This window comes from Octopus sinensis, unplaced genomic scaffold (genome assembly GCF_006345805.1).
Source record: "Octopus sinensis unplaced genomic scaffold, ASM634580v1 Contig11999, whole genome shotgun sequence".
Lineage (NCBI taxonomy): Eukaryota > Metazoa > Mollusca > Cephalopoda > Octopoda > Octopodidae > Octopus > Octopus sinensis.
In genome coordinates, this window is record NW_021832528.1 from 199971 (window position 1) to 225940 (window position 25970).

At 32.1% G+C, this 25970-nt stretch overlaps 1 non-coding gene across 1 annotated transcript; it reads left to right on the forward strand.

The window, feature by feature from the left end:
- The first annotated feature begins 13611 nt into the window (after positions 1-13611).
- Positions 13612-13694, forward strand: Trnas-aga. The gene has a single exon. It is a non-coding gene; the product is annotated as a tRNA-Ser (tRNA).
- The last annotated feature ends 12276 nt before the right edge of the window (positions 13695-25970 follow it).

Here is a 25970-nt window from a genome sequence, read left to right on the forward strand (position 1 = left end):
CTAGAGAATAACTTGAAAAGTCCATTTGTGGGGATTAACAACCACGTGGGTGGATATCGAGGACCTTTCCTGTAGTCTGACCTCCATAGATGGCACAATCCAAGTGCTTAGTCAGAAAAACGAGGAGTTTACGAGTGAATTATCAACATGAGAGTAAAAAAAATGGTGTGTTGTTGTATTGTGGAAGATAGAGAAGACGCGGGGTGAGTATAAAAGTCGACTGTGTTGTCTGAATGGGTGAAACAGACAATTGGAGTCGAGGAAGAAGGAACTGCAGGCTGAAAAGTTTGATGAAAGTTTTTAACAAAATATCAGTGTAGTTTGGCATTATTCTGTGTAAAAATGATTTTGTGGTATTGGAAGTAATAAAAATCAAGTTTATGATGTTCATAGACCGAATGATGTGGATTCCCACATTGACGAGTAATTGAATAAATTTGATTTCTGAATCGTCTAATTTATTACTAATTCGCCAATAAATTGTGTTTACACTCATTTTAATGTGTCCTGATTATACATATAAGAGTCAACTTGTGTCTATTTTATAATGAATTTTTTGTGCAATATTTAATGTCCCTGGTCCTTCATAAAACGGTACCCTTGAAGATTAAAAAGAATTACATGACTGACCAAGATTGGGACCAAAAGCTTATTATCTTTAGAGATTCTCTCATTGATTACATCATCGATCAGTTTACTGTAGTAGACTATTTGGGACAATATGACTTGTTATGTCAAACTTTTGTACTGAACTTATCACACTGGAATATTGACGTCTCTGATTGTGATTAATTCAAAGAATTACTTTTATGCACTATTATTTTTTCAACTTTTGATATTTTTCTATTTGAGTTTAATATCGGAACATGAATTTATTTTATATTACTGCCAGTATTATAAAACATATCTTTAACAATGTTAACAGAGTGGTTATAATTAATGATATGTTATCCACTCCATCCGAGTGGCCCATACTTTTTAGTCTTTAAAACCCACGTATGAAACAGGTTCATTATATAAATCGGCAATGGAAAACAATATTGCTGTTCTAATAAAATACTTGATCAATCATTTGAATGATTTCTCCACGTTTGTATGATTCCATTTACACATTTTGGAGTAATGTGATAAATTAGTTGACAAACTGTTGGAATGAGTCATCCACATCGACGTGGTTCTTTTGGCCATTAAGAACGATTTCCACAACATGAGACATCCAGAACTTAGTCAAATGACAATTCTATACCTTAAAGCGCAATGCCAATGAATGCCATTTTTTTCCAGTCTGACGAAACTTTATAAATTGTGAGTATAATCATTCAAATTCTTTTCTAGACTATATAGACGTGCAAAATGTGCATTCTAAGAAATTGGTCGAGCCTATCATGCATTGTATTTGTGATAGGGGCGTTCAAATAGCATTTCATATGCGTTCAATGGTGGTCCAGAGAAGATAATCAATATCATGGGGCTGATGTATTTTTTGTTATTTAATATTTTATAATTCATAAGAATTATAAAATTTAATTGACATATAAACAATCAATTATTTTCAACGTGTTGACACTTTGTGCGTTTATTTGTTTTTGTTGTGGTCCTTTATGGAATCTTGTATTTATAAAAATTGAATTTTTACATATTCTTATTCATTATTATGAACATATTTTATTTTTTTATTTGCTGTTTATTTCTCATTATTCATTATTAGTATGTTTATTGGTTTCTCAAGTCCTTTCTTATACCAAGGAAGTCGATTTGAAAGCATTTATAAATGCTGATAAACATTATTAAGAGTGATTAGTGGATTTTCTGATTTGGTTTTTCTATAAAGACACTATTGATGGATACAATCTGTTGATCTTTTTTATTTTCCGGCCAAGGTGATGCTGCATCATCTCGGCAATTATTTTTACTGCAATATCTGTCTAAAACATATATAAATATACACAACGAATTGAATATGTTTTTGGGTGTCTTTGTCCAATACTTACAAATTGAATATGTTTTGGCCTGAATTCTTATGATTTTTTTGTTGTTCTCCGGGAGTCAATTGAATATGCGAATTCCCTCCTAGAACGAATATACACGATAGTTGTTTTAAAACACTTTTATCGCCTTTTTCTATGCTGCTTATTCCAAACAGTTGTGGGCGAGTCAATGGCCATTATTTTAGAGGGATTCCTATTTTGTGGAATTTATAATATTAATTTCTTATAATATCTACCGTGATTCGTAATCCAGACATCAGATTCTTGGTATTCTTCCAAAACCAGTCACAATGGATGTCTCTACCACCCCAAAGTCTTTTTTAAGATTTCCTCGGCTAAAATTTGCCAGCCTTCTTATTAGACTGCCTCGTTCATTGATGTAGCCAATCTGTTAAAACAAACTATAGCACAGTCTCCCAGTCCAAATGTCGTAAATTTTGGTATCCTGAATGGCCCAACAAGACAACTGTTTTACTTGGTCTTTGGTAGGGAAGGATCTCTGGTAAGTTTTTGTAAAATAAAAATTTTGACGCCAAATAACGGTGTGCATTATTACCAGCAGAACCAGCTGAACATATCACATCGATGTGAAATTTTATGGAAATCGATTTTCCAAATTGAATAGTTAATCCTTTCATAACATAAAGGAAACTTTAATTTATACAATATATTCTTCGGGTAGTCGGAAATGTTGTACGTATACTGAGATTCCAATTTCTAACATTATTCTTGTCCCGTTGGAAAAGCATATGTTTTGCTAAATTTTTAAAATATTGAGACTTACTAAAACAGTGAAAAGACTAGTGACCATCCATTTCTCACGTTACCTGAGAATGCCAGAATGGCGTTGTTAGCGATTTGGAAAACATTGTAAAATACGCCTGTTTTGTCGGCATTATAAACATTTTCGGAACCATATTAATTTATTTTGGAAGAGATAATTTTTTCAAGTTTTCGATTTCGTCTTTGAACTCATCCGCAGTATATCCCAATTCACAATGAAAAATTTATTGTATGAAATAGGAATTTAAATATTTAATCAACTTGACACAGTAAAAGTGGAAGAAGCGGTTGCATCGAAAGCAGCGGATACCGTTCTCCAGCGAGGAGGTCGTATTTATGAAGTTTTTCAATCTCAACCACCTTCAGCATCTCCTGAGAAGTGATTCCAATTTCTACTAAAGTAATCTCCCTTGTCCTTTTATCGAAAACAAATATGTCCGGCTTGTTATGTTGTGCTTTGATGTCTGTCATCAGCGTCGTATCGACTCTGATCTCAACATTCTCAGTTGTTACTATTGATTGGACTGAGTGAGTCTTCAGTTTCTTTGAATATGTAATTCCATATTTACGACACAGGTTAAATGAAGACATCTCACCACCTCATTGTGACGGCGTATATAATCACTATTTAACATTCTATTGCATCTCATTGCCAAATGATCGACTGTTTTTTTTGCAGATTTACAATGACTGCAATTTGATCCTTTTTCCTCAAAGAACAAGTTTCGGTCTTGTAAAAGGCAATACAATGCTTCGGCTCTTGGACTATTATTCCCTTTTGCAAGCCAGCCCGACGATGATGCAATATCAACATTCAAGTTTTTTAAACATTTGAATAACATAGAATGAAGAGATTTACTGTTAATTTTCGTCAATAACCATTCAATTTGAAAGATTTTTTTATTTTCTTTAATTTAAAAAAAATAATGGTAACTGAAGACACGTCAAAGTATTTTCTTTGAAAAATTATCGATATTATTCTCTAATTGCCCATTTTAAATTGGCCAACAAAATTGAAGGAGCCAAAAATAACCAATTTGAGAAGATTGAGTGTACTTCTGTATAAATAGAATTCAATGACAAAAAATTTAATCAACAGTAAGGACCGCAGAATTGATTGGACTAATTCTAGTTACTAATAAATGAAATTTTACCACTTCTTCATCCATTTTTCAGATAGCGATCTTAAACTTAAACCCATTTTTTTAATTTTTCTAAGTGTAAAATAAATTTTAAAGTCGACATCAATATGATTAAAAGTACAGAAATAAACATTCTCTAAGAACGATGATTTAGTAGCTAAACTTGCTAAAAGAGTGGTTTGCAGATTTTTAAAAAGGGAAAATCGTTTTATGATAAAATTTTATATAGTTGACTATAAATGTTTCGTTATTTTTAGTCTTTGTTAGATAATTATTTTATAGTGGTGTAAGGATGGTTGGTTTTTTCGTCTAAAACAGTGATTCTCAAGCTTTTTTGCTCAGGGGCCGCAAATTAAAAAAAAAAATTTACAGGGGCCGCAAATAATTTTTAAGAATTATTTATTAACCAATAATCAAAATTAGGTTTAATTCTACTTGTTGAAGTACGTAACAAATCACTCAGATGAGTATCAGTCAATCTGCTGCGAAACTTTGTTTTAATTCGAACGAGTTTACTAAATGTCGATTCGCAGACATATGTTGATCCAAACATTGCTAAATTTTTCTTTGCATTATTGACTAAATTCGGAAATCGGTTCTCTGGAATTCTCGAATAAAAGTCAATTATTGAAATGTTGTTGAACAAACTTTTCAGTTCAACATCATTTTGCAAATCAATCAATTCCAGTTGGTAAATCCCGGAAACCTCCTCACTTTTCATAATTAATGGAGATGCAAATAATCTCATTGAATTTGCACCTCTTTAAAGCTCTGTCAGCTTAAATTAAATACTAAAAACCTGAAATCTTGCATCAAATTGCAAATTTAAATCTTCAATTATTTTTAAATATTTATCAGTTGAGCCACTTTCGGAATTTTCTGACAAATAAGGAAAATGTGTGTAATCATTATTTGATATCTGCGCTTTCCATAAAATTAATTTCTGGTACATATGTAGTAGTTGGCGGCCACTTTTTAGCGAATTTTAAAAAAACTATATTATATCTTCGAATGGTACTTTGGTTCCTGCTAACCACGTTCCTGTTGAGTTTTAATGATATAAATACCAGTTTTTAGACTCGATTTACTTCGACAGCCCCTTCTGTAGCAATTCCAAGCCGGAGAGCTGCCAATGTTTAAAGTCATTTGGTGTCCGTTGCGACACACTTTTTTTTGGATGATTCCTCTGGATTGCATGAAATTGATAGCTTCTGACATATTTGTGTGGTTAGATTGAATAGATTGACCTCACTTCTCATTTAAATTAAAGTAGCGTGGGATTTTATTATTTTTATATTGTATTATTTTTAATTATATATTTTTTTAACTAAAAAAAAATATAGTTTTTTTAAAATTCGCTAAAAAGTGGCGCCAACTACTACATATGTACCTAATTTCTTAACGAAGGCATTTATATATCCATAAATTTGATAATTTAGCTTATTTTCCCCTTGTAGTTCGACATTTAGGGCAGACAGATGCACCGATAGATCCACATAAAATGCTAAATCTGCTACCCATCTATTGTCTTTCAATAATGCATTGTCCACTTTATTTTCAGTGAATAAAATAATTTCAGGGAGAAGTTGATAAAATCTAAATATAAAAGAAATAACCTTTTGAGACAAGAGCTACGGCTTAACCATCTTACTACTGAGAAAAGAAGGACATCGCCATAATCCGAATCGGTTTCAGTTAAAAATGTTTTAAATTTCGGTGATTCAAGGCGTTCGCCCGAATCCAATTGACAATTTTTATCACTACTTCAGAAACATTTTCCATTTAATATTTTGGAAATTAGGTTTTCCTGATGAATAATGCAATGATGCCATAATACTGGAGTCCAGTTATTATCACACCTCCATTATTCATACGTCCACGAAAACCAGTTTTACTGCCAATCATATAAGGGGCTCCATCAGTTGAATTGAAACTAATTTTTTTGGATCCAGTTGATAATCTTCAATTAATTTCACAATTGGAGAAAAAATCTGTGTTCCTTTAGTTTCTCCGTGAAGTGAATTCAATGAAAAAATTCTTCGTATACTCGAAAGTCAGATGTTACTCCCCTTATAAACACTACTAATTGTTCGATATCTGAAATATCTTTGGAACAATCAAGCGCAAAAGAATAATATTGAAAATCTTTACAAATTCTAAAAATTACAAAACAATTTGCATACTGTAAAAGTTCGTTAATCAGATTATCAGATATATCACTGACTCTTCTAGTAACAGTATCGTTACTTAGAGGTAACTTGTGTGCAATATCGAAAACAGCGGGCGAACAACATTCCGATGCAAATATTTCGATTGCCGTTTTATATAATTCGCCATCAGAATAAGGCTTCATATTTTTAGCCAATAGGTAACTAATTTTGTATGATGCCAGGTTAATATTAGACGAATATGTGCCACTTTTGAAAGTAAATGATCGTTTTAAATAATCTTCTTTCATTTGTTTTAGTTTTTTCGTCCGAGAAACACCAGTGAATTTGTCATAAAGAATAGAGTGGAAACGGTAGTGCCGTTCGATTGTATACGTTTTTAGAGTTGCAATAATAGAATGGCATATTAGGCAAAGAGCCTTTCCATTGATCTCAATAATGAAATATTTTTCTTCCCAGATGTGTTGAAAAATCCTATTTTCCTCGGAAAGTTTTCGACAACGTTTTAGATCAGACATCACAACAACAAATAAAAAACGTGACATTTTTTTATTCATAAAATTTAAAAATATTAATTAAAAAATAAAACATTTATAAAACCTAGGGGCCGCAAATTAAATCCTAGGGGCCGCATGCGGCCCCAGGGGCCGCACTTGAGAATCACTGGTCTAAATATCATTTTCATAAACGCATCCACAGAAAACTAAGTAAATGATTTAAATTTTTTATTTTTAAAGTAACGTTTGAAAGGAAGCGGATAAACGTGATTTACGTATTGGACTCATAAAAGAGTAACGGGAACGGTTGATGACGTAACTTATGTTAACGATGAGTTTATATTAAACATAATTTAGTAAGTCCTAATTTAGAGGTTTCTAGTTGTGATGATGTGTATAATTTGTTTATCAAAACGCTAAATTCTACAAATTTCTATTTTGAAGAAACGAGAAATGTTATTAATCGTGTCAGTAACAACGTAAGATGCATAAACAAAATTTTATTTTTTCAAAAATAGCTATTTTTATTTAGACGTGCTAGAAAACAGATACAGTCTTAAAAAATGTACTCAAAAATATTAAAGAAAAAATACAGTATTAGAAAATTAAATTCGAAGATATTTGCGTCGCAAAAAATAATACGTTTGATATCTCAACAGTTTCAACTTGGTTAAAAAAAATCTTTGTTCCTGAGACATAAACATCTTTTTCGGTGATTTTAATGAAAAATGTCATCACTGCAAATCTTCGACTAAGACAGACTTTCAATTCAATGCAATAGAAGGTCAAACTAAAATTACTCCAAGAGGCTTATGCATTTATGTCCAAGATTTGAAATAATATAGAAGTAAATGTCACTTCAATAAATAATTTAAAATCAGTAGAAATAGAAAAACTCCTAAAATATGACACTCTTGCCATGAAGTACAATTAATTCATAATGCGACGGTGAAGATTGTCTTGTTTTTAACTAGCATGGGATTTTATTTATTTATTGACCAAAAGACCAGGGTAAGCCAGTTAATTATAATTCTCGTGATCCCCGATTCAAGCGAGGTTCGATCCTGCCCACATGAACGGACTGAGACAACGATGTCCCAGGGTCAGAGTTCTAGAAGTCCTTTTTTTGGTAGGCATTAAGTGCCTCCTGAGCGTTTCCTTATCCGACTGGAAATTCCAACTGACATGGTGGACCCCATAACGCCACGCTAAGACGGGATTGTTTCTATATTATTCAAGAAATATATGGATATTCTTAAGATCAAAAAATCTTCCAAGCAAATCGAGAATAACATCGGAAAAGATGAGTGTAAAATATAAATTTAGGCTGAATGGTTGTAACGACCATCGATGTCTGGCATTCTTAAACAATAAAGCAATAAATATCAAAAAAATAAAGAAATAAAAATAATTGCTCAATATTTGAAAGCTTCGGTTTGATCACATCAAACCGAGGAATCTTAAACTATTGACCGGTAATCTACTCTTTTTGGGTTTAGGACATTAGTTCAGGCCACTGAATTAGCAAGGACCCTGGTAAACGTAATCTTTTGTGGTGTAGTCCATGTCTGTTTTAAACAAACAATTTGAAACATATTTTACGGGTTTTTCCCCTTACATGAAAAATAAGAACAGAAGAATTGTGACTAGGAAACTGCATAATGTCCATGAAATAACCTTGAATGCTGCCTTTGGCATAAAACTAGAAGCCCTTAAAGCCATGGCTGATTCTGTAGATTACTCTAACAAAGTAGAGTGAGCCAGCGAGGTTGTAAGACATTCACGTCAGAGATTTAATCGTATTTCGAAAAATAAATACTACATTAAAACGGATACTTTTAACGAAAAGTTTGGGACCTCGAAGTCTATCTTTGATATCAAAACACTCTCAAGGGTGTCCCGGAAAAATATTAACACCATTACTCGAGGAAGATTGGAATCGAATAATTTGTTCTTGCTGCTTCTAATTCATTTCGAATTTCCCATTTCAAGATTATCGAACTTAAAACATAACTGACTGTTGGGTTTAAAAAAATGAGGCGATGATTATTTGCAAGAAACATATTTAGGGATTGGAAATTACAATAAAATGATCATAAAACTCAAAATTCTGAATTCGATAGATAAAACTGATTTTATTGACTATTGTTTCACTGAGATGGATAAAGTAAAAAATTTCTATGAAAAATTCAAATCAAACTGCTTAAAGTTATCCAGAAGGTAAACAAGAAAATCAGTTATTAATCCAGAAGATGAATAAAAATGTTATAAAAAACTTTATTATCGAAAGTTCGTGGCAACACGCATGCGATACTGGCTGCGGGTAAGTGACAATGGATTACTAGTAATAATTTTGAATTTTTAATAAACAACCAAAAAGTGAAAAAACCTCGCCCACTACAATGGTGAGATTTAGAAGTTTGACTAAATTTCATATTTTTTATATTTACAAAAAATTAACACATAAATACTAAAAAAGAATAAATATAGTGTAGAAAAAAATATATTTAATAGAGGTTCATACAAATGGAGATTAACTGGTTGATGAAATTCAAATTGAAATGCTCAATAAACTTTATTCAGAATATTTTGCAAGAAATCAATTTAATTAATCTTCAACAACATAAATGAACAAAAATATTATACAATTGATAACAAAAATATACACTTTTTTGAAATTTTTACCATTATTGAAAAAATTATATTCCCATTACCAACTTAGTTATATCAGTCCAATATTTGACAATAATAGAATAATGTAGATCACCTCTATTGACAACATCAAATATTTTTTCGCTTTCAACTAAACTGAAGAGATTTATATATCGTGTTTTAAAATCGATGCACATATTTTTAAGATGATATATAAACTTGTAAATCCTCGTCTTTAAGAATATTTTGTATTTTCAATAAATTTGGAAACTGTGATAACTCGTTAAAGTTTCTTAAAAATAAAGTTTGTCGATGCTTTTTTTGTAATATTACTCATATCCTGCGTTTATAGTTAACTACAAGGTAAATCAAAAAGGAATATTTTATTACAAAACAAAAAAAATTCAGAAAAGAGAAGTGAGGAGATTTTTGCTTGCGAACAAGACCTCAAAAATAAATTTTCATAAATATTTGTATTGGTCCCTCTAGCCATTTCGCTAGTTGGTAATGATCCTTAGTACTCCATATTAGTTTCGAGACGGGAATCCTTACAGCAGTATTCGTATTTTTCTGATCGATTTTAGCCAGAATATTAAAAATCTAATCAATACTTAATAAATACAATCACAAAAATATAAAAACCTTAGAAGCTTACAGGAAGCATCTTACTGCTAACTGCAAATCTCTTTAAACAGTTTTATAATTATGATTTTTAATTTCTTAAAATTATAACTTTTATTCAATTGATAAAAATTATTTATTTTTTATAAAAATTTTTAAGAGATTCCAGTTTTTTATGAAAAAACAAAACATTACATTTTGAAGCCTTCAAATTAGGAAAATACTCAATTAAGATTGATGCTTTGTTTAACGGATCAATATTAACAAAAAAAATGGAGGATTTATTTTTTAGAAAAAAATTGTCACATTTGAACGTTTTGTGACGTATGCACAAATTTGTTGATTTACAGAAACTTTAGCTTTAGTATTTTAACGTGTTACTGAAATTAATTTCGAGGACACTGAAAAAAAACAGTAGTCATACCGATTACAAATCGGGAATTCTCAAAGTGATGGTTAAAAGTTTATTCTGAAGGCGTATTGTCAAAATTAAAAAACACCGTTGAGAAGATAAAAGATATTAAAGCTGAAAATCTATCAAAAATACGATTGATTAAGGCTTTTATAATTATTTATTCCTCAAATCGATAATAAAGAATTGATTGAACTCTTTAAGTTTTTAAAAATAACAAAATAAAATCAACTTGCTGGATTATTAGTTGACGAATGACGATTATCAACCATGAGTGAATGTTAATTATTTAACTATTATTGTTTATAATGAAAAACATAAAAAATACACACGTGCAGTACCCGGAGTAATTTTATTCTTTTGTCTTTTCCATTTTAGCATATTAAATGAAATAATCATCAGTGCAGGGTAGTGCACAGGATTTGCAGTTTATGTTTGGGAAAAAGCGACATTATTTTTCTTAAGACTTTTATAAAGCTGTAACAAATGAAAAATACAGAAAAGAAACATTTAGTCTAATATCAAAGGGAAATCGAACATTTTCAAGGTGCGGGAAAATGTTGAAGAGATATTAAAAAACATACAAAATGATCTGAATTAAAAATAAAAAAGCTTATTAGTTAAGATTAAGTAAAGATTAATGAATTAATAAAAAAATATTATACCAGACTAAAATTTCCATTGATTAGCTATTTATATCTGTAATTTAAAAGTTACCTAAAACTGGCCACATGGCCAAATGCATAAGCAATCTTTCATGTTACTGTAAAATTCTGCGGAAAGACAGACCATAAAATGAATGCTTAAATGCAACCCTCATTGGTTGCGGGGCATAAAAAGGAAACGTTTTTATTTTTAACATTCAGAGAATCAAATTTCAATAAAATGTATTATTAGAGATTAGTTAGATTTTAATTTATATAAACAGCTCTGTTCATGGCTGTCTTAAACAGCCCTGTCAATTACAATGGAATGCAGCATTGCTAATTAACATGAGCCAAAATAATATTTGACGGGGTTTCTTATATTTCACGTATCTACGTGTATCGTTTGTAGCTAAAAAAGTATAGTTTATTGTGCATTGGAGTCACCAGTTTTCTAACTCAGTTAAAGTTTGATAACTTAGTTTTGAAGATTGAGCTCTTCAACCTCCTTGTAGTGAATCACTTGATGGCAATGATAAAAAACTCAAAGTGATTTTTTTCTTTTTAGTATGATTATGCGTTAACTTGAGTGGTCAGTTGATCGTGAATATAAAGTAAGGTGTCACAAACGGGGAATACAGAAAAGAAACGTGTATTCTAATATCAGAGCAGAATCAAACGTCACTGAGGTATGGAAAAATGTTGAACAAAAATATGGAATATAAAAACAGCTCATTTGTCAGAATTAACTAATGATTGACGGATTAATTGAAATATTGTAGCAGACTAAAACTATGATTGATTAGCTTTTTACTTGTAATTTAATAGTAAGCAATTAATGGCCGCATGGCCATATGGATAGTAATCCATAAACTCAGGACTCATATCACAAAAACATATAAATGCGACTCCAATAAAAAAGCGACCTTCAGTGGTTGCGAGGCATAAAAAGGAAAAGCCTATTTTTAACACCAAAAAATTAAATTGGCATGTAAAGTGTGCTGAAACAATTGAATCCTATGTTTATTTTTCAAATAATATTTAGTTTTTAAAATTTTCGACCATTCGAGATTTTGAATTTCAGGTCAGTGAGAAAGTAAACAATCTGACAAATCTCGTATCCTTCGTTTTGAAAAAAAAGGCTTGGAAAATAGTACTCTTCTGACAAAAACAAAGATATCGCTGTGAAAAAAGCGAGTTTCTTACAAAAAATCGAGTAGAAGGTCTTTGAATGACTTGTTTAAAGAAGAATGCTATCTTCGGCATACAAGTTGATGCACGCGAGGATTTCTTCTCGGCTGATTAAGGATGTCTGAGATCCCCATTTTTAAAATAATAAAAATGACTGTACATTTTCTAACAAAAATTTTGGAATATTTTAAAATCGAAAATAATTTTATAAACACTTTTCATTCAAAAAATGACAAACAACAGAAAATTTATCAATAATGTGGTCTATAACGTCCCCGGAGTCAGCTCAAAGACCTCTCGGAAAAAGTACTAACGTGATAAGAGTAATTTACGCTGACAATATTGATCTCGTCTTTTTAGATCAGAACTCACTGGATAACTTATTAAAAGTGATCCTACTTTAAAACAATTAAAACTACTTGTACAAATTTGCTGGCAGAAACAGATGAACAACGATAAACTCTACAGAACTACTCATACATCCAAAATTGCAAAAAAGTAATGTCCAGGAAATAGCTGCTCTTCAAACATGTCTTAAGAGCCTCGCAAATTACTCCTGGCAATCAGGCCACGGAATCTTACTTCTGCTTACCAAACAAAACAACATATCGGGGGCGACAAAGAATAACATTTCCGACCACGCTCGACCATGAACTATTTTCTAAGTAAAAACTAAAAGAAAAAAACTGGAATCAGTAGATGATATGGACAATCTGAGAAATCTTCTATAAAACTGGGGAAAGAGGGAACAACTGATAGTGCTTATCCTGATTTCCATGGTAAAAGTGGAATTTTAATTGACTTCTGATTTCGCAAGAATTTTATTGAAAAAAATAAAGTGAGTGCAACCTGAAGGAAATCAGAAAGCAAAAATTAATAATTTTAGGAAATGCTTTAAAGATTTTTGTTAATAAATTGTAAGAATATATAAAAGTAGTTAAACATCCCTCTTAATACATAAAAAAGTCAAAGGCAAACTCTTAAAGACGACATTCTAACTTTACTCGATAAAGAAACATAATTCAGGCATTAATGATATCATTTATTTAATAAGCTTACAAATGTAAAGGAAAACCTAGACAGATTTCTAAAGCTAAGTGAAATAAGGAATTTTACAGCACAGGTTGACATTGTGTTTTCAAACACTTCCCCGAGTGTATTAAAAAGCAAATCAACATACACAAAACTTTTCCGAACTAAACAAATTAGAAGAAAATTACATTTTTAGACGGTAAAGTTATAGCTAACTTGTAAACTTGTTGAACAATCTTACAAATCATCACTAAATACCATGATTGAGACTGCTTAAATTAAGAAGAGAGGATTGAACTGTATGTGTTTGTTGATTTAACATAGAAACGATTGTTTCCAAATTTCGAAGATTATCAGTCTCATAGAGACTATGAAGTTCTCACATAAGCATTAAAACGGAAGAAAACATTTGCTAGGTAAAATCTAAACTATTTCGATTGTTGAAAATATGTTCTACTATAAGAATCAGAAACAGATAGACGCACAAGTGGCCGAGTGGTTAAGGCGGTAGCCTAGAAAGCTATTGGGATTCATCCCGCGCAGGTTCGAATCCTGCCTTGTGCGTTTTATTATTTCAATATTAATTTTATTTTATTATTGCATTTTTAAAATTAATTTGCCTGCGACATGAGTGCCTTAAACATTCTGAAAAACATAAATGATGGCCATATCTCAGGTACCGTTACTAAACACATTCATCTCCCACACTCTGCTGTGATCACCATTCCATTTTTATTATAAAACATATCCCATATTTTGGACAGCCTCGACTATCCATGTTCTCAAGATAACTTTGTTTGACGACTCGTTTTTCATATAAAAACAATTTGAGCTTCATCAAAAAAGCTCAATACTATCTATCCACAAGCAAGATATATAAGCTAAAAATTCGTTATCTTATTTTGTACTAAACAAATCATATTAAATCTATGCACATGATAAGAATCACCAATAGACAAGGCAATTGGAACTCAAAAAAATGGCACGGAAAATAGTCCAACTGATACCCAGAGTATTCTGAGTTATGCAGAAATGAACGTAAGTTGAGATAAAACACAGACCTAACAAAAAATATTCAATAATAGACAATGAATAAAACAAAAAAGCACAAATGGAATGTTGCCAGTACACTATAATAACCAAAAAAGTGTCAATCTAAAAACTAGTGACCCAGCTGTGCTTGAGAGTGTAGAAATTACTTGTCCCTTCTGAACCTTCATCACCCTTCTAATCACAACACCTACTTTGGACAGACAACTAAAATTGTGGAATCTTCCCTTACTACTTATTCGTAATAATTATATATATAAGTAGAATTAAGACTAAAAAGCAAAATCATCACAAAAAACTAAATAAATCCTTTTAGCCAACTCCGTGCCCAACCTCCTCTTACTTTCCAGGACTCCTGCCACCCTCCGAACCTACAATATTAACCCCCCAAACCTCGATAGCTGCCAATCTATCCACCGCATCAACCGCACTGCACTCCCAACACAAATCCACGACTGATCTCACCGTCGGAAACTCCTCCATGATACACAACGACAAATCACGTGACACTCCTGGAATTTTCTCGAGGACCTTCCCCCAACTCTGACTCCATTTGTTCTCCACGGTCCCCCAATTGTTCGTATCGGATATATAGGCGCCAAAACAAGTTCGTAATTTTTCCATTTCTAACCTGGAAATTTGAGGATAAAATTGACACTTTTTTGGGGCTTCGGCTATTGATTTTGTGATTTGACGAGTCAAAGTTGCCGCGTCTTTTTGACCACTTGCAAAATAAATTGATAGAAAGTTCATTTTTAAAAGTAAAGTGTCTATTTTTTGCTACAAATAGGAAATGAATTTTACTTGATCTCTGTCAGTAATTGACTTTTTCTTATCATTTCTAATTATTTATAATTATATTATATATACTTTATAACAATAATAATAATTTTAGAAGAATTAAATAGATATTTAAATTGTTCAATATGCATTTCGATCTCGTTGTTGTTATTTATAATATTACAAAAATCGGTCAAATTAAAATATAAAAGAACAAAATCCTCCAATTTATAACTCCATTTGAGATCCTAATAAGTATAATCAACATGACCAACCTTGTATGTTTGTCCACAGTCGAGGGGAGTCTTCCTTTGCCATTGAATGACTTTATGTGCTCCTGAATGAGAGAAATCTATCATTTCTACTCCACAAATAAGCATTTCTTCCTTTATTAGAGCCCGCATTTCGCTTTCTATGTTTTCTGAGACCATTATTTGCATGTACTACATCAGTTCATGTTTATTACCTTAAGGCACTTGGTTAAATCTAGTGATTTCTTTAGCTCGTTTATATATATCTTATTTGTAGACATTGATGGTCCCACCTCGATCAAAAATTTAAATATATTTATTTATTAATAATTTATAATACATCATTGAAAAATATATTATTTTAAATTAAAGTTAATATATAATTGATAATTGGGGAAAGAAATTTGAACACGTAGTTTTCATTTTTTGCAAGATTTTCATGATTCTTTAGGCCAAATTTTAGAAAAAAATTCATTTAATAAAAATTTAAATATTAATAAAATAATTAAAATATAATATTTTTTTAAATTATGTATAAAATAATTTTAAATGGATAAATCCTTGTTGTCACTAGGACAACTTTGTGTAAAACTGGTGGAGTATTTATTGTTCTTATCTCCATTGCTAATAATCTCATATTTATCTAAAAAATATAATCTAAATAGTATAAAATGAAATATTAAAAATTCAGAAATTAAATTTTTTGGAAAATGTTTTAAATTCATAAATTCAGAATTTGAAAAGCCAATTCTCGCCGAGAAAATTGTGGATCAATATGACACACAAAGCCAACAAAAAAACTCAATAAAACATTTTATTATCTGCAGTTTTGGATTAATAGTAAATTAATTAAATATTAATTAATTAATTAGACATCTTATTTAATTTGGGGACTCATGCAGGAGACAATAATGACTCACAACTACGAATTCTCAGGTCAACCACCAAAAAATATTTCTGATACAAAAAAGTTTGAAAACGTGCAATTTCTTGTTTTTATTAACAAAATATTCCCATTTTTATTCGGGTCGATTTGTACAATCATTTTTGTGAACGAAGGGAAAGGAGGAGCCCAGCTGTATAAATATTCGCTCTGTTCTCTCTCCAATATTGTCAGCAGTTATGCACAGTACGAGGCCCTCAAATACCTCATCTTCCCCCTGCAGGCCTGCCTTTGAGGTTATGGCGTAGGTCTTGGCCAAGTCTTGCAAGATTATTCCTGTTATGATTGTCGGGGGTGTTATGAATGGAACTAAATATACGCGGGAAAATTATGTTGAAGCTGTGTTTTTTATTATTGGGGTTTATTGTTGTTTTTTGTTATTTATTTTTTTGTATATTTTTTAATTTTTTAGTTGGTTGTGTATTTTTTAAATACACGTATTCAAATTGGTGGCGGGAATTATTTCTCTTTTGGTGGTTTAATTTTACTTTTTGTATATTTATTGTTTGATTCATTTACTTCTAATTGGCAGAAGAGAATATTCGACTCTACACAAGTCTCCCCCTTCCAAATGATGGTCCTCATTTCGTCTATTTATCTTTTATAGGCTGGAGTTAACTTTTTCTCTTGTTTACTAACATTTTTACAAATGTCAACAACTCTTGAACTCAGAGACTCGATATTGTTTCTGTACTCACACAAGACAATATTGAGCCATGTATTCATTCTGGCAGCCAGCGGATTGATAGGACAATTTTTTATTTTTCAAACAATCAAAAAAGTGTGATTTATGGAAATATTGTATAGTTAGGACCGCGGACTTTTTCCATGATTGTTTCCGTCAGGCAGGTCATTTCGGTCCTGCTCTCCTGTGTCATATTTGATCATGAAATTAATGTGTGGTCAGTCCTTGGAATTGGGATTGTCTTTTCAACTTTATTTTGGAGTGTTTGTCGTAAAAAGAAATAATTAATTTTTTTTGTTTTATTTAAAATTGTTTGTTAACTATTCACGACTTTTAGTGGTTTTTAATTTTTTGTCTTACGTACTCACTTTAAATAATTTTTCGCGTATTCCTTTTATAAAACTAGGGAAAAAAAGTATTGAATTAGTAATATGGATGGCGTTGTTTATTAACGACTATTTTAATATTTCTGAAATACACGCCTGAATATCATTTTTCTAAACTGTAGATTTCCCCCTGTATATGTTTTACATTTTCATTGACAAATTTTATCTTATATCGGAAACCAGAGTTACATCCAAGCATCGCTGATGTTCTGTCTGTGGTGAATGCAGTAGGATTGTGGCACAATATCCTATCATTAATAAGAATTGAAAATGTTTATTTTGTTTCAAAAAACAATTAACAGCATCAATTGTGCCTGTCAACCCCACTCGGGCGATTGGCTTGACGCTTTGCCGATTTCCTCTGCTGGAATGTTGCTGGACGACGAATCTGTCCGCATCGGAATCTGTTTACGGCTTGGCATAGAGATTTGCCAGCCGCACCATTGCAGATGTGGACAACTCATTGACAGGAGAGGTTTACACCCTCTCTCTTGTCGCCTCAGTGCCGGCAGGATCCCCAGGCACGCCTCATTGAATGACGTTGTGAAGCGCGCGCTTAACGCCGCTGGATTTCCCTCGATGTTGGAACCGATAGGACTAGACCGTGGAGATGGAAAACGCCCTGACGGGTCGACCTTATTCCCGTTCAGGAAGGGAATGGCACTCGTGTGGGATGTTACCTGCGTAGACTCATTTTCTCCTTCATCGTTGGTCGACTCCGCTTCTCGTCCTGGATCTGCATCTGGCCTTGCCGAATCTAGGAAAACTGCTAAATATGCCTCTTTGACCGATACCTGCTGCTTCATTCCCCTGGCTTTCGAGACCAGTGGGATAATTGGACCCAAAGCCCTCAAACTCCTCTCAGAGATTGGTTCAATCATCTCGAGGAGGAGTCACGACAGTCGTGAAACGAGCTGGCTTTTTCAGCGGATATCGTTCGCGATATTACGTGGAAATTGCCTGTCCATCCGCTCGGCGACTCATCTAGTTTAGTTAACTTTTCTTCTCTAATTTTCTTGTTTCAAAAAAAAAATTAATTTATATTAACTATAAACTCGGTGAAGATTTTATCGTAATAATAATAATAATAATCGTCTAAATAATAATAATCGTCTAGCCGATATTTGTGAAAACATCCTGGATCTTTGACCATCCACTCTCTTTTTTGTTAGACGGTATTGTTGATCTCTGTGTGCTCAAAGGACTTTCGTGAGACCCAATGGCTGTTTCAGTATCTTTCATTAGAACTGCCTAGCGATTCTATCCGTTGAGCTGTATGACCTTTTTTGTAATTTTATTCGTTTTATTTTGACAATATTAATTAAATTTAAAATATCCGACCTTTTGTGTTTAACGTAATGAATAAATGAAAAAATTCTCGCAATCGTATGCGTTTTTTGCTTTTCCGATTCGATATAAAATCGTGTAAAAAATTTTTAATAATAGAAAATTAATGCTAGACTTGAATTAATCATTTATTTGCCAAACAATATCTTTTTTGTCTTTAAAAAATCATTTAGTGTTCAGATAGTCTCGGAATGATTCGAAATTTGATAAAATAATACAAGATTCAGGAAAAAAATTCATGGTAGATATGGATGTTTTACACCGTTTTTAATTATAAATTGAAATCCATAGTCTAAATAATTATCATAATTTAGTATTACGAAAAAAGATTTCGGTCAAATGTTAAAAGGGACGGGAAGCCGACACAATCGAGAAAAAATTATAGCGTACTATCATTGTATTTCAGAATTTTATAAGAAATACTATACCATTTTCAGTTCAATTTCGACAATAAAATGTTACTAAGTTCTTCTATAAGAAGAACTGATGGCGATCCTGTTTCTCCTCACTATTGCTTGAAACACTTTCTGGATGAGCCATCTCGTCTCCAGAGGATTGTGTGTTCTCCAGGTCTTGAGACGTCCAATACACTTGAGGAAGCACAACGACTTCTTCCCAATAGATCCCAGGGTTTCTACAGCAACCGGTCGGAAAACGTAACGATCGGTGAGCTTATCATATTTCTTCTTGATGTCCTCTGCTTTATCCGCAGCTGTGCCAGCATTGCAGGCACTTTCCAACATGTTTGTCTTGGACAATTTTTATGATTATTTTGATTATACAATATTCAATTTTGACATTTTCTATATCAATTTTAACAATTCTACATTCAATTTTGACAATGCGATAAACAATAGTGATATTTGTTGCATCAATTTAACACTACGATATTCAATTTTTAAATAGCAAACTAAATGAGATTAAATAAGATTTCTACTAATCCCACTTAGTTTGTGATTAATCCCATTTAGTACGAGAAATGTGATATTTTATTAGTAATTTAATTATGATTTGTATTGTTCTAGCACTTAATACAGCTCAAAAGGAATGTTCCCATGTTAATAAAAGTATTAGAAACAGATTAAATGTTAGTTATCCTTAAAATAGTCCCTACTGCCATCAGGGGTGGGTATGATTGTGGGTCTACCAGGTGTCCAATTGACGGGACATCCTTCACATTAGTACTCACCCAACCTTCTCCGTGCTTATCACTAATTGTATGGCCAGTAACAGTCTTAGTGTCTCATCCACTGATCTGCCTGTTGGCATGTCATTAATCGTGATCTGCCTCACAATGCCCTTTCCGTCAATTATAAACAGTCCTCTGAATTTGTCCTCAGTTCACACAACCTGTAGGCGTCTCCGCTTTCTGACAGTACTCCATACGCCTTAGAGATGGACTGACTCCGGTCGGCCAATAATGGGATATTCATACGACCAAGCCCTCCAAGTTTTTTCTCACGTTTTGTCCTTTAATATTATTATTTTAATTATTAATAAATTATTTTTTAATTTTAAAATAATTTAGTATAATGTGGTGACCCAATTTTCTGAATTTTTAATAAATAGGACAGTTAAAATGCAACTCAGACCATTCTAAATGAACGTGCTCAGTGTCAGTTGAACAGGCAATAAGCTGACAATTATTGTTTATAAACTCTTCTCTTCTGTCGTTAAATGCGATTATTTCTGTGGGACAGACATATGTGCTAGCTGTGGTTAATAAATAGTTACAAGTCTCTTGGATAGAAAAATAGAACGAGAAAATTCTTCAAAAATTGTTCGTTGTTTATCTGTTTGAAAGCACCGTCTACAACTGCAGTGCCCGCAAAGCTTGGAGCTGGTTTGCCTATCAATTGTGACATATTTCGGCATAAATTCTAAAATGTACATTCATATTTTAAACTTGAGTAATACCACGTAACAGCATCATGTTTCAAATTAATTTATTTAATTTAAATAAAAATAAAAATCTTAAAATATAAAAAATTAATTTCATACTAATTAAAAACACTTTAAATAATATATAAGAGTCAATGTAATTATTTTAAGAAGCTGAGACTGTTTGGTGTTGCTCAAAAAGGGATGATTTCCAACCTTTGTGTTTTTATGAATTGAAATTGCCAATTTGTCGTTATTTTTTAGTTAATTTGTTTTTGAGACTCTTGTAGACAAATATCTCTTCAACTATGTCTGTTTCTGTAAGCACGATATTGTTGGTGCTCTTACTTATTGAAACCCTGTAAATTTTTTTCCGCGGAATCCCCATTTTACTGGTAAATACAAATTTTGTGATTCGCCATAACCAGAAAGTCTTTTAAAGACAATCTTTCCCATTGTTTTAGAGAAAGAAAAGTACAGATAGCGTCAAACATTATAGTCAGTGCTTGTATTATTATTATTATTATTTGTCAGTGCTTGTATCAAAAGTTCAGAGAACTTTGTAAACAATATCTGTGGGATGTAGTCAAAATTAGATATCCCAACCAGCAATTAGCTTTTCGATCTCTTCTTGTGTTATTGCCCCACATATTGGCCTCTCAATAAATTACGAAGAGTAAGTTTCTTCACAATCCTGTCATAAGTTCTTTGTGAACGATAGATTCGATTTCTTTAATTTGACTGATTTGGTTCCTGACTGCATCCGAGACATGATCAGAGCATATTTATTTTCAATCTGGTGATTTGAGTTAAATTTGAACTCTTTTAGCATCATCTAAAAATTTTGATTTTGCATTATCCAGTTTTTTGAATTTCAACTTTTATATACTTTCGACCTCAGCCTTGACCACATTTGCAATAATAGATTTGATCTTATTAATCTAAATTTTCAGGCTGCATTTAATCGACTCAACTCGACATTTGCGATTTTCCATAGTACTTTTGATCAGAGTATAAGTTTACAATTCAGTTGATGCTTGTTTTGAATTTCTTTTCAGCATAAACATTCAAAAAATTTATGATTAAGTGGTCGTCGAAATTGACGATATTATTTCTTAATTTCAGGAGATTCTCGCATACATGAAACTTCAGTTTATATTTACGAGGAGTTAACTAATAAACAAGTTATTTCTATCTGCACGTGGTAAGAGTAATGTCCGCTTCCAACCTCGGTATGCAGCATAAGAACGCCAAAAATAGAAAGAGACCTATGCGATCAGGTCTGCATGATGATTCAGTTTTTTTCAAAGTAAAAACTGAAAAGTCAAGCTACTGGCTTTTCTTTATTAATTGGGAAATATAAATGTCCAAGATGTTAATGAAATTTTGATCCTGAAGAAAATTAAGTTATCTATGCATATTCAATTTCTTCCTGGAAGACTTCCTTTGTAGACAATAATAATGACTTCCAAACTTTAAAATAACTTTTCAACATAAAATTAATTTTTAATTAATATTATTGAATATAATATTTTATCTAGGCTTTTGCTATGCCATGGTCTTAAGTTGGAGAGCCCAAGGAGAGGAGGTAGACTGGCTTTTCCTGCGGTTCTCGATCGCCATTATCCAGGGAAACAGTTTGGCGATCGTTAACATTAAAAAAAGTTTTTAACAACACATGTTTGTAAAAATATTTTACGTTGAGTATCATTTCTTGCCAACGAAGAAATATCAAACATTGTCTTAAGAAATTAGAGAATTTCAACTAGAATGAGACGAAAAGTTTTTTTTCGTTGAACAGTATGGTAAAGCAGTTTGTTTGATATGCAACTGTGTCATTAATTTATTGAAAAATTTTACTATTGAACGTCATTATAAGAATCACTCCGAGATATACAATTTATATCTAAATCACTCAATCATAGGAGATTTGAAAAAATATTATTGGAAATTGACACAGTTCATCTTTATATGCTTTATCATATCACTGTTCGATGATTGAATCGTTCCGCGTACCTTAAAAGGTATATTTGCTTTAATATAAGTTAGATTTTATGAACTACTCCTCAAATAAAAGAATTTGTTAAATACCATGATTTATTGAGCAGTAAAGAGCCCCTCTTATCAAAAACCTATCTATTGGTTAGGGCACGAGACAAATGCTCTAAGCCATTTGAAACAACATTGGGAACCCCTCAAAGCGGTTTGTTCTCTCTTATGCTGTTTGTTATATATCTAGAAGCTGCATTGAAAAAATTAAAACAATACTATGAAGGAAAGTTCGGATAGGAGTATCAATTTGACATTCTCGGTTAAAACAAGACCAGGTTGCTCTGTTTCCTGGGAACATTACATTCATTTGATACCTTTTCGGACACTGTTTTTCTTGAAAAATAATTCCAACAAATTGTAGAAAGCTATGCGCATCTTCTTCAGACAATCAATCAATTTTATTGTAACGAACAAAGAGAAAATGACAGGAATTAAGGACGGATAATAGCACTAGAAAATTGCTAAGGCAATTAAACTCTTCAGAGGGTGCGTCCAATTCGTCTTCAGAGAGTGTTAGTCAACAGTGGTAGTTCATAATCTTTGAGTTTTGAATGAGTAGTTTTGATAATTAAATTATTTAAATCCGCATGGTACATATAAACACTTTGATGAATTAATTAAAAAAATTTTCATCAATATAATACAACTCAATAAAAAGGCATGTAGCTAACCTAAGAGTACCAAGATTTTTTGATGATAAAAAACAACATTATATGCTGGCTAGGTAAGTAGCTAAGCAAATAGTCGAAAGTATAGGGGACAGCTCGACGACACCGCCTGCGTATTGAATGACAGTTTCCGCAGAGCACAGCGACAGAGATTGGCTAGAAAAGCCAACTTGTTCCTTCCGGTCATTTGTTTTCGGAGATTTTCTTACCAATGTCGGTGAGGAGTTAATTTGCAGACGATTCAGAGGTTTAAAAAGCGAATTCAAAAGATCGGATAAAGTAAGCACCTTAATTTCGTCCCATTTTGAAGAGAAGGATTTTACTGTGCCATGGTCGGAAGTTGGAGAGCCCAAGATGTGATCGCTGGTAAGTGCCCAAGCCGTGAAGTGAGAGTAAGCATCACCAGGACATATCTTGCAGTTTATTTGCAGGTCTCCGTTCACCTCAAAGTCGATTAAACACAAAATTTTGTAGAACTATTGGGAGGTTCACATAAAAATTAAATTTTCATAATCCGCTTGTTATTCTTGTCCTACGTTACTATTTTTAATTACCCCAAAAAAATCAATTTTTGTTAATTGGAACAATCGTTAGCGCATTTGAGTGTTTACAAGTATAAGTTATGACAAATAGAAACTTCAGATTTAGGAGCTTGACGTTTACTTTACAACCAACTTTGCTAACATCTATGAGACGGTCGTGGCCCATATTGAGGATATTTTTCAGTTGTACACTTCTCCATATAACTCTGGAAAAACTGAACAGATCGAGATGTCATACTCAGTCGATCGAAAGTCTCAAATAATGCGAGCAAAATATTTTCTTTGCTGCTGACATCAGACAAATTTATCAGGTCTGGCTTATAGAAACTTAACAAAATGACTTTTAGTCAGTCAAATTTAGCGGAGTACAGCACAGTGAGGGCTTTAGTTGACATTTCTCTATTCGTTGGATAACTCCATGTTTTCTACAGGTTTGAAATAAAATGTCGAACCAATAAATTGAGTGGATAGAGAAATGAGGGATTCCTTATTGTACACCATCCCTTCGCCAACAACACTAAAAACTAACAGAATTAACAAAATAAAACAAACTCGGACAAAAAACGACCCAACTTTTTTAGCATGCTTAAAACTGCAGGGAACACAACAGATGAGATAAAGTCTAAAATTAATAATAAATGACCCACCTTGGACTCAGTAGGAGGATGATTATAAGCAAAAATGACTGATCAAGTAAAGAATTCCTAGAGCATCTTTGAACATATTGCACAATGTCCATAAAATACTGATGCGAAGAATTTTTGGAGAGTTGTGCTGAAAATTAATTTAAAATATAAAACTAGAGAGAAAACCTGGGAATGTCTAACATAAAAAAGAACTTGTTTTTTTGAGTTGTCCAGAAAATTTTAGCTAATATAGTTATATTTTATTACTATTTAATTGTGTAATATTAAAATTTAATTTGACTGATGTCACATGTTTTAGTGGGGACATGTAATAAAACATTTATTTCAAACAAATCACAAATATATAATTAGTAATTAATAAATATATATAAGTGTTAATCTTGACGTTCTAAATTCATTTCTGTATTCAGAAATCTCATCAGACCTTTATAGAGTGAGTTATGAATTCGGTCCCTGATTTCTTTAGGAAGGTCTGAGAAGAAAACCGAGGTGATTTTCGAACTCAGGAGCAAATTTTAGTTAATTTAGTTATAAATTATTATGTTTTAAAGCGATTAAATTTGGTGAATGTTAATTGTTTCTGGTGGCTGCACCACGTGCGATGACCTTCAAGGTCAAATTTGGATCTATTTGAGTCCCATATTGTAATATATCAAACCGCAAGTATCTTACTCAATTTGATCAAATACGTCAAAAAAACTTTCTTTAGTGGCAAGCAACATAATAAATCACTTTTAAAATAATAGCGTTCATATTCAAGTCTAAAAATGCGTCTTTATTTTCACCAAAAAAAGCGCGAGATCTCCACTTTTGTGCAACCAATCGACCTGATTTTTTCAGGACAACTGCCTCCCATGATGGTCTACTATATTAATCTGTTCGACCACCTCTAAACCTTTTTACTATCTCAAACTAAGGAACCATGTAACGTGTACTTAAAAGGTGAAACTTACTATGAAAATGAGAAAATAAATAAAATCGGGGCCAAAATTTCCATACGCACTCAGGATCCTCGGGAGGTGGAAGGCTTTTTCAACGGTTCTCGATCGCCGTTATCCGGGGAACAGTTTAGCGATCCGTCAAGTCGCTGGTCCTCCCATCGATTGATCTCTTAATACTTTTGCGAAATACACTCAACCCTCTCAAATTGACCACAAATTCTTTTTAATTATGAACATATTTAAGAAATGAATTGCTTAAATAATTAGTAAATTCTTGTCCTACTAACCTATTTACTGTGCTGAGTTCTCTCCATAAATGTCAGTAAAACGTATCCATTGACTTCCCTATTACAATCTGAGGCTAGTCAGATATTCTCTGGGACTTTACGATTATCTATAAAAACATTTTTTAACATTAAAAGTGATCTTTATTAGTAATCGAAGGAAAGGTTAAAAGTCTTATTAGCTTTTTTAATTATAGAAGTGTCTGAATTATATAACTCCCAGTAAATCCGATTATGAATCCAAACATTCTATTAGTAGCCACGTTTGTGGGTTTCTTTATTGTTGAAATGGCCGGATTTTGTGATATGCAATTTTCAAGGCCAATTTTTATATCCTTAATAGCCATGTCCTTGCTACTTTCATCAGTTAGGAAAAAATTTTT